This window comes from Streptopelia decaocto (assembly GCF_964273445.1).
Source record: "Streptopelia decaocto genome assembly, chromosome: 8".
In the NCBI taxonomy this organism is placed as follows: Eukaryota; Metazoa; Chordata; class Aves; order Columbiformes; family Columbidae; genus Streptopelia; species Streptopelia decaocto.
In genome coordinates, this window is record NC_138662.1 from 4102710 (window position 1) to 4113295 (window position 10586).

The 10586-nt window shown below is 36.5% G+C and overlaps 1 protein-coding gene across 2 annotated transcripts in view; it reads left to right on the forward strand.

Moving 5' to 3' along the window:
- Positions 1-10586, forward strand: part of CENPP (centromere protein P) — a 133194-nt gene that overhangs the window by 73142 nt on the left and 49466 nt on the right. The window lies entirely within an intron of this gene.

Here is a 10586-nt window from a genome sequence, read left to right on the forward strand (position 1 = left end):
GTACCTCTTGCTTTCCATAGGCAGCTAGCTGGCTGGGGAAGATGGTTCAAGAATGTAAAATGTAGATCAGATTTTATTAGTCAATATAGTTTATTTCTTCTATGTATGAGGAATTAAGTATATCTTATATTTAAAATAGAGACAGTAGAAGTATTTGAGAATTTGCACTGAGTTATATTGTTTGTACTGACATGCACATCACAATATTTAGAAACTGGGTTATCCTTTATTTACCTTGAGCAGGCTGCCTGTTTATGTGCACTTCAGAAATGTAGGACAAATTGACTTTACCCAAAGTAAAAGTTTTGATATAACAGTTTGTGTCTTTACATTTGCAATACTTTTTGTCTATTCAGTTCCATACACATCTGACTTCATCTGTTCCTTAATTGGCTCCTTTTTCTGTTAAGAGTCTGATCTTGCTGCAGAAGAGTAGCCTGGCAATTATTATTTTTTTTCTCCTTTTTTTTTTCCTTTTTCTTTTTTTTTTTTTAATATACATGTAATGTGGTGCTGTTTGCAAAATGACAGTTTAAGTCGCATATTAGTTATTTCATCTACTGTTACTTTTTAAGGAAGGAGGCATTATGCCAAAAATTAAAGCTTTGGTGCTATCATATCAAACAAGATAAGGCTTGTGTTACCCGCTGCATTGTTTTTGCCTGTGTTCCAGTTCCAGTAGCACAGATGAATGATGAAAAAGATTCTCCCTATCACTTTTCTCAGGGAATTAAATTACAGTTTCAAAAGCAATCCCATTACCACACCATCTGAATGATGGTGTTAAAGTTTTTTTGAAATATTAAATTGCATATATCTGCATTCTCTTGCCTGCATTTAGAAACCAAAGCTTCCTAAGCAGACAGTCCCCTGTGTTTTGCATAGTTTGGTTTGGATGCATTTACTTGAGCAAATTTGTATTAAATTGCTGTTTAAAAAAAACCTCCAACACTTTCTTGGCTCTATAATAGAAGAGAGTGGGGCTTGAGGGTTGTGATATAAATGTAGTTGTTTCTTTTTCACTTGTCCTTTCAGTAGTAAAGTGTTGAATCAGCAATTTCAGCTGGTCCTAGTTTTGCAGTGATGTTCCCTGATCCTGATATTTAGCAAACATCTCAATTTTGGATAATTTTTTTTTAATTATTATTTTCTATTTTCAGTTGATTCTGGTAGTAGGAACACATGCCTGTGTATATAAAGTTTATTGTAGCCATACTACATAATGAAGCTGACATATAGAACGGTAGTATCTGGGAAAAATGTCACTGCCTTATCTTGTAAAGGGTTATCTGTATATTTTGTACAACGTATAGTATCAATATGGTAGAAGTAAATATTGCTTACATTACCGTGCTGTTCTTGTAATGACACTGTTTAATATCGAAGAAACAAATTTAGTATTTTAATTGTGACTATAATTGCATTCTAAACTAAAATACCCAGAAGTGCCTTTTCAGGTCTCTTGATTACCAGATTCTGAAGTTTTGATGTTAGCTGTTGATAGCCATACTAAAAACTTAAATAGACTAGTAGTTCTCAGTTTAATTTTTAAGTCTGTTCAGTTACACACTTGCAGCTTATTTCCAGTTTACTAAAAACTAGCTACTATTGCAGAATTCCTCTCCAGGACCACTGTTTCTAGTATACTTTAACTTTTGGATGCAAAGTCATTACATGAGCCTGCACAGCAGGGCAGCTGTGGAGTTCTGAATGAAATTTGAAGTGTGTAAACGAGTGAATTGGTGCTGGGGACTTGGGTCGATGTTCCTCTCGCTTTTTAGGGTAAGGCTACAATGTCCTTATGTAGAACATGTAGCAGCTCTTCAAAGGCCGGAGCTGCAGCCTTTTGAGGTAGGATGAAATGCTGCTTTCTTGGCTATGTTATAAAGCCATCGATTTGAGATTATGTGGCTGAAGATGCTATTAAAATAAAAAATGATATCTTATTGCTCCTGCAGTTTCATTAATAGGGAGATTTTGTTTTTTCCTTGCAAGCAAATGTATGTATATTTTCCTATGACATATTACATGTTTAAATAGTTAAAAGATTATACGAGGTCAAAAACTGTTTCTTCAGACTTTTTCAGTGACTTCTATTTCCACCAATGGAAGAACTGGTTGAAAATTAGAATTCTATTTTGCCTTAAAATATGTACGTAATTTTTATGAGTAATAGAGATTAATGTCAGAGGCAAAGGACAGGAGTATATCTAGCATGTTGTGGTTCAGAATATTTTCTTTGACTATGGTGAAATATGCAAATAAAAAAAAAATTCAGACGGTGTTTAAATTTAACATTATCACATCAGTAATATAAAATGCTATCTTGATTTCTTTATTGAAAATTAATGTATTTGCATAATATTACTTTATATGTCTGAGCAAGCGAGCATATGCTGGCATACATGTCTAATGCTTATAGTGCAGTCTTTTTCCTAAGCTGATCTTGTGTATGTTTGTTATTGTAAGGCAAACTAAGTACTTTTTCATTTTCTAGGACTGTTTATAAATGTGGTTTACATAAGTGATGAATCTAACATCAACTGCACAAAGCTGCCTTGGAGACTGCCCATCACATTTTAATAACATGACATATTCCTTTCATGCTCGCAACCAGTCCATGTGGAGTGCAGTCGCATATTTTGGTTTTAGCTAAATTTTGGCTCTTCTCAAGTTGAACTCCACCATTTAAACTAGCTGAGTATAGAAAAACAGTTCTTCAGCTTCTGTAGTTCATCTTGATTCTTCAGTATTTATATGTAAATATATAAAATAATAATTATTTATTATCATGCATGAATAATCTTTCACATGTTAGGGGATGCATACTTTTGTGCATCTTTTTGGCAACGGACTTAGAAACCGCAACAAAAGATACTGATTCATTTTGCAAAATCTTTAGTCCCCGGTGTTTCTTAGCAGCATGTCAACATTGAAGGGCAATTCATAGCTTGCAGTATGAAGAGCAAGCTGTGCTTTTTATATGAAGAGATCATGTACAAAAAGAGCTATAAAGTCAAGCGTGTATGTATATGCATCTATGTGATTGTCAGGCTTACCATGTGTTTTACGCATGCAATAAGATGACATTGGAGAGGCAAAATAATAACCTGAAGAGACAGATCTTATTTTTCACCCTTGCAGACAGTTTGTGTTGCCATAGGAGAATAAGTTAACTTCGTTCTGTCTTAGGCCACTGATGAATACAAATTTCTCTGAGTGGGAATGGCAGATTAACAAGCCCCCAGCTGGCTTATTCGCACCTTGACGCTCATCTCCTTGGACCTGTAAAAACGTTTGTGCACTTAACTCGATCAGGAAACTGCTCTGCCTGCAAAATAACCTGCGTGATGAATGAAGGTCTTGAAATAGTTTTGGTTTCTGTACATGTCAATTGTTAGTCTTTCTTTTGATGCTGCTTACAAGTTTGGATAATGTTACATGGCATTTTTATGGAATATGGGTATTTATCTGCCTTACAGACGTTGGAAACACCAGACATTCTTTCATGGAAAATCAAACAGTAGTTAAAATGAAAAGCTCTGCAAGCAGTGCCAAACTACTGAATCATTCTGATAATAAGCTCTGAAGGAAAATTTTCTGTTTCAGAATACAAGCTGGACTGAGCGCAACATTTCCTCATAGAGCATCAAGCATTTACTCTGCCAAAGTTTAACAACTGAAAAAAAATAAAACCTGATCACCTATAAATGCTGATTTTCCCCCACCCTGATTTTTCCCTTTGTTTTAACAAACAGTACGAGTAATTTGGAAGTGTAAATGAGTAAGTTTTCTTACACACAACCTTCTGCTGGATTCACAGTATCACAGTATGTTTGGGATTGGAAGGGACCTCAAAAGATCATCTAGTCCAATCCCCCTGCTGGAGCAGGAACGCCTGGGTGAGGTCACACAGGAACATGTCCAGGTGGGTTTTGAATGTCTGCAGAGAAGGAGACTTCACAACCCCCCTGGGCAGCCTGGTCCAGTGTCTGTCACCCTCACTGAGAAGAAGTTTTTTCTCAAATTTAAGTGGAACCTCTTGTGTTCCAGCTTGATCCCATTGCCCCTTGTCCTATCATTGTTTGCCACCGAGAAGAGCCTGGCTCCATCCTCATGGCACTCACCCTTTCTATGTTTGTAAACATTAATAAGGTCCCCCCTCAGTCTCCTCTTCTCCAAACTAAAGAGACCCAGCTCCCTCAGCCTTTCTTCATAAGGTAGATGCTCCACTCCCTTCAGCATCTTTGTTGCCCTATGCTGGATCCTCTCCAGCAGTTCCCTGTCCTTCTGGAACTGAGGGGCCCAGAACTGGACACAATATTCCAGATGTGGTCTCACCAGGGCGGAGTAGAGGGGAAGGAGGACCTCTCTCGATCTACTAACCACCCCCCTTCTAATACACCCCAGGATGCCATTGGCCTTCCTGGCCACAAGGGCACAGTGCTGGCTCATGGTCAGCCTGTTGTCCACCAGGACCCCCATTCATATTGTTCAGAACATAAAGGTAATATTTAAAGTGGTAGCTGCCATCAATTTCTATTGATTTGGTAGTTTTAAGAAAAATAAACATGACCATCCAGTCCTTTCTATTCCAGAAAAAATGCAATAAAGTATTCAAAATAATAGAATGTTAGACTGCAATGATAATGTAATTTAATTTAATTTGGTATTATGGGGTTTTGTAACTTATCAACTAAAGTAATTTATATCACATTAGAAATTCAAAGATCCAAAAGAAGATGACTTTGACTCTGTTTGACTGTTAGAAATGGAAGCAATAAGTATCACATTTCTAACATAGTAATTGACTACAGTTTGCACTTCTGTGTCTAATGAAGGACATGAGTCTGTAAATGTTTGCATGTACTTTGAGCATATACTGTTTTGTAGATGGAAAAAGTAACAATATTTCTAGGAAGATCTCCAAACTAAATTTGCTTGCAAGTTTGAAACGCACAACTCCTTCGGAACAGTCAAAAGCTTTCAGAAACATTACATATAATGTCAGTAAATAAGTTGTTTCCCTACCATATTAATTAACTTAGCCTCTGTTCTCAGATATGTGTTTTGTTCCTGGGAACTTTCTAGGAGGGTTTCACTCATGTCTCATCAACACAACAGCAATAACTCTGTCATGCAGTGTTGGGTCTAACACTAAATACGTTATTATGCTATTATTAAATCATAAGTATAATGTAATCTATGTTGTTTTCCAAGTTGGCACTTTAAAAAAGAAAATTAAATTCACTTTAATTACATATCATGAAGTGATTTGCTGATTTTTAACATTAATTCTTTCCCGATTTCCCCTATGGGGGAAACCACAAGTATGTATAAGAAGAAAAGAAACAGATATAGAAATTAAATGTAAATAAGAAAAAACCTGCAATATTTGATATACCATAACAGATCTGTTAACTATGCTATTGAGTCTGTTGTCTTCACCAGTGAAAATATGTTGAGGTTCTGCAGCTGCTCGCACTAGTTGTGCTTGCATGTTAAAAAATAAAACTTCTGTGTATTAAGTAACAAACACATTCTTGGCATTATTGCCTCTGTGGGTCTGTGGTGTTCAAAAAGCTGAATCTGCTACAGCCTTGAACAAACACGGTTACTTTGATTTAGCAGCGAAGGCCCACGGCTGGTTGAATCCAGGTGTGAGCTCTGTCTCAGCCACGTAGTGTGGTAGGTGATACAGCAGAGCTGACAAAGGGAAAAAAAATAATAGGAAGACAAAAACTTCTAAACTAAGCTACAAGACCATGTAGGAACTAGCTGAGAAGTTGGAATTGTCAGACAGATATCCTAATATGCTGTTTTCAAAGACATTTGGAAATGCAGGAATGAATTAGTTTAGATGTTTGGTTCCTTGGACAGTTTTGCACTGCTTTTCATTATAGGTACAAATTCACTGGATGATAGAAGTTACTTTACCACTCAGTGGAAATGATTATGTAAATTGAAAGAAAGCACATGTCAAAATTGCTTATTAACTTGTGGTATGGAAAATGCGATCTTTTTTGCAGAACAATTTGTAAAGCAGGGACTATTATTTTTTTCTTGAATGTTTATATTCCACAAAGGGTAATTTCCCTTTGGCTTGCCCACAACAGTACAAAGTAGCTTTGACTTCAGCAAGTAAGCTTACTTTCCAATGTATAACTTTTATTTTGTTAAACAAGCAAACTACATCTTTGGGAATTTGTCAGCGTATTATTTGTACTGTGACTATACTTTTCTTTCATGGTTATTATAATTTATATGTTTTTGTAAAAGATTGGTATCTGCTCACATAAAACCAGGTACTCTTCACTGAGTAAAAATACTGGTTGGACGGCAAGGCCCAAAGAGTTGTGGTGGAGGGAGTTAAGTCTAGTTGGCAGATTGTCACAAGTGAGGTGAGGCTGGACTTCGAATCCTGGGGTCAGCTTTGGGCCCCTCACAACACAAAAGCCCTTGAGGTGCTGGAGCAAGTCAAGAGAAGGGAACAGAGCTGGTGAGGGGCTGGAGCACAAGTGTGATGGGAGCGGCTGAGGGACCTGGGGGGTCCAGCTGGAGAACAGGAGCTGAGGGGAGACCTTCTGATCTCTGAACTGCCTGAAAGGAGGAGAGTCGGGCTCTGCTCCCAACTAACAAGTGATAGGACAAGAGGAAATGGCCTCAAGTTGTGCCAGGGGAGGATATCAGGAAAAATGTATTTATCAAAAGGGTTATCAAGCACTAGAACAGGCTGCCCAGGGAAATGATTAAGTCACCAGCCCTGGAGATATTTAAAACTCATATAGATGTTGTGCTTGGGGACATGGTTTAGTGGTGGACTTGGTAGTGCTAGGTTAACAGTTGGACTCGATCTTAAAGGTCATCTTAAAGGTCCTAAACGATTCTATGTTTTTAAGAAAGAAAGAGAATAATTATTTTGCATTTTCCAATGCAAAAACTAAGTTAACACAAAAGAAATGAGTGGGTGGCATGTTCAAACCAAAAGGAAATACTTCATGAAACGTTTATAGTTCAGCTGTGGAAATGTACAAGAAAGTATAGTAGATTTTTATGTTTTATGTAGACCCAAAATGTAATTGGTCTAATTGAAAGAGGAAAAGTCTTGCTTCCTGAGTTCTTTGTTATGAAAGCCAAGCTGTGCTGGAAAAAAAATGGGAAGAGAGTTTTGCCTGGAAGATTAGTAGTGAATATGTTTTACTGAAGAAGTTCAGAACCATCTTCCATTAGAAGAAAGGAAACCATATGTTTATAAAGAATTGTAATTTAAAAAGGAAGATGAACCGTGAAATATTCACAAGGACAGTCATTCCCTAATTACGAAGGTTTTTAAGGAACAGAATACATGTGGCCAGGGGATAAAATGTAATGGCATAGACAACTGTCAGGATTTGGGAGAAACTGCTGTGAAAAAAAAATGAAGCCAATTTTAATCCTTTTTCCTGATTTTTAATCCTTTAAAAATACCATTACATAATTCATTTAGAAGATTCTTGTCTTTGTTGATAGTGTTGTTGAATATGTAATATTTCCACAGCTGTGTTCAGTATTACTCCTTTGAGAAAAATATCTGTCTTGTGGAAAAAATAAGTCAGCTTTTATATATTTTCCCTAGGAATTGCTATCATATGAAAAGTTCCCACAGAGAAACATAGAATTGTTTTACTAATACTGTAGTTTTCTGTGTATATACTCGGAATGCGGCACACTTGGAGTGAAGGTTCTTTTCTCTGATTTAACAGAACTGCTTCAAAGTACTTCGTAGAAAACAGTACATTAGCTGGTCTTAATAGCTCAGTTTATCAAAGCTATGTTAATATAAATAAGCTAAATTGGAAGCTGTTAGTTACACAAATGTTTGCATTCAATAACTCTGGGGAGATCTGTATCCTATATATCCTATATCAGGAAAGAAACACAAAAGAAATGGAAATTCTGCTGAACCACAGTAATCATTTACTCAGCAGCTCTTGGAAATTCCTTACATAACAGACTCTTAAAGGAGAAATTATAAGGTAAATGTTTTTTAAGATGAACATTTTAAATAATGCAACTGCTAATGCTTTAATTTACTTTAATCTTTAAATCCTTGAAAAAATCCATTTAGTGAATGGAGTTAGGATGGCTCAAAGAGACTGGAAGAATATTGTTTTGGGGAATTCACTCAACTCTTGAGAATTTGTTCACTTGTAGAGACTATAGAGACTGTTTGTGTCCATTACAGCTGGCGTACTCGTAGCTCTTGATTTGAAGCCCGAGGCAAGAACATCACTGGCTTTTAGCATTAATCAGAAAAGCAAACAGCTAAGTCTTTGTAACTCCCAAACACCAGGTAATTTTCTGAGCCCAGCACGACAGGTATTGGACCTTATGATAAATAAGCAATGTTCGGGCATTTCCCCTACCTGCCTTGCTCCTAGTACCCAACATGGTTTTGCACATTTTTATCATCCCATGGAAAAGAAATTAATGTTTACAAAGGAAGCAGTAGTCTGGGGAAGAGAGATCTTTCCTTTTTTCTTGAGATAAAGATGATCTTCCAGTTAGTTGTAGCACACACCATTTCTCCAAGCTGAAAAAATTACAATTTCTGAATACAGAGCTTGGAAGTCAATGCTCAAAGTAGACCTTGTTACACATAGAACTAGAACTCCCAGATAAAAATGTGAAAACAAGTAAAACTGACTCCTTCTAGCCACCAGGACAGTAGAGTTTAGGTGTTAGCCATCTGGATTCCCACGTACAAGCATCAATGAAAGACAGACCTGGATGAAAAAATAGATCAAACTTCTAGTTTTAGTGAGTGACTGAAATAGAGCGATTCCTGTAAGCTGCATGGGCTCATATAACAGCATTGAGCTACTGGGCAGTGACAAGAGGGAAAGCTGTCAGCAGCTTCTAGCCCACCTCGCCGTTCAAATGAGATTCCCCTTTATTTAGATCTTGTAATATCCTGGGAAACTCAGTTTATTGGTGGGAATTTTTAACAGACGTGACTGCAGAGAAGAGACAGTCGTATATTGCCCCAAGCAACTTCATAGCAAAGACCAGATTGTGTGCTGGGAAACTTTTATTAACTGCATTCACTGATAAAGTCAGTAAATACTTAATGAAAATGTGCAAAATTCTGTTCAGCAGCACTTAGGCAAGGCTGTGTGTAAAGTACAGAAGAGGATCGGAACAGCTGTGCTGGATCAGATCGGAGCCCATCTAGTCCCTGTCTGACAGTGACCAGAAATAGTTTCACAGAGAAAGGTTATTGCTGTTTATGGTGTTCCTTTGCTTTTACTTTTCTTGAAGCAAAGTAAAACTGTATTTTTAAGACAGCTGTTTCACTGAGTTTTGAGAATGACCCTGAGGTAGTTTGGCTTTTTTCTTTTATGCTGTTCCTTTTAAGACTGATCAAACATTATGCAGTTTAGATAAGGACATTTAAGGTATGAAAAAGATGACACCATAATGCTAGCAAATCTGTTGGTTTAGTTTTGCTTTACTAAGTGGAGTATTTCAGTATCATAAAATGGATGATAATTTATCATGAATTGTTTTATGGTGTGATCGAACATGTTTTAGGCAGTACTCAACCGTCTAAGTTATTTCAGGGACGCACAGTGGTATATGAATGTTTTCCCAAAGTTAATTTAATGACACAGTAACTGTTGCAGCTTGTCTTGCATCCTATATAATGGAAGATGTTTATGAAAAGTTCTGTTTGATATTCTCTATTCACTTCTTAAACTGAAAAGGAAAAAACAGTCCGAAGGCTTCATGGGTCTATCCTGATGGAATTTTAATGTGGAACAGGGTGTCTGTTAGCAAGGAACATTACATGTGTAATGAGACTTTGTAACCTGGATATTGGAAACATTAAAGCAATGTATTTCCATTGAATTTGATCATAGCAGTTGTAATAAAATTGTTAGAATTATTCTTCCTAGCATTTGAGTGTAGCTGCTTGATGCCTGAATTGGTATAAACTTTTTGATTAATATGTTAATTTATTTGGGAAATAAAAAGCTAAATTAATTTTGATCATATGATCATTTCTTAATGTGGAAAAGGAGATCTGTTTAATACATTTTAGAGTTTTGTAAGTGATGTCTTCACTACTTTTAGATGGAAAAAGTCTTCCAACATTTTCCGCAATATTTTGAGCCTTCCAACTGTACAGAAGTTGTTGACATCAGTAAATCAGAGCTCTTATTTCACATCTGCAGTTTTTTCCCCACTTAAGATGTTTTTCAGTGTGCCAAAACAAGTAAAATTAAAGCCTCTCCCCTTGAAATACAGAGTTTGGGATTTAATGGTAACTCGCTATAATAGGAGGGTAATGTTACTAAACAAGCAGTAGCAGCAGGGATCTCTTTTGTTCATTAGAAAACAGGAATATATATCTACTGAATAAGCTAAATGTATTATTATGAACTAGTCTTTTTGGATGGATGTTTATACCTTTTTCACTTTGCAAGAAGACAGTAAGGCTGTTATGCAGGATTTCCTCCAAACCAGTGTAGGTTACATGGTTGGTTGACTGCAGTTTCTGGTCCACTAAATCTTTAAATGCTCCTTGCACACCAAACCAGCTT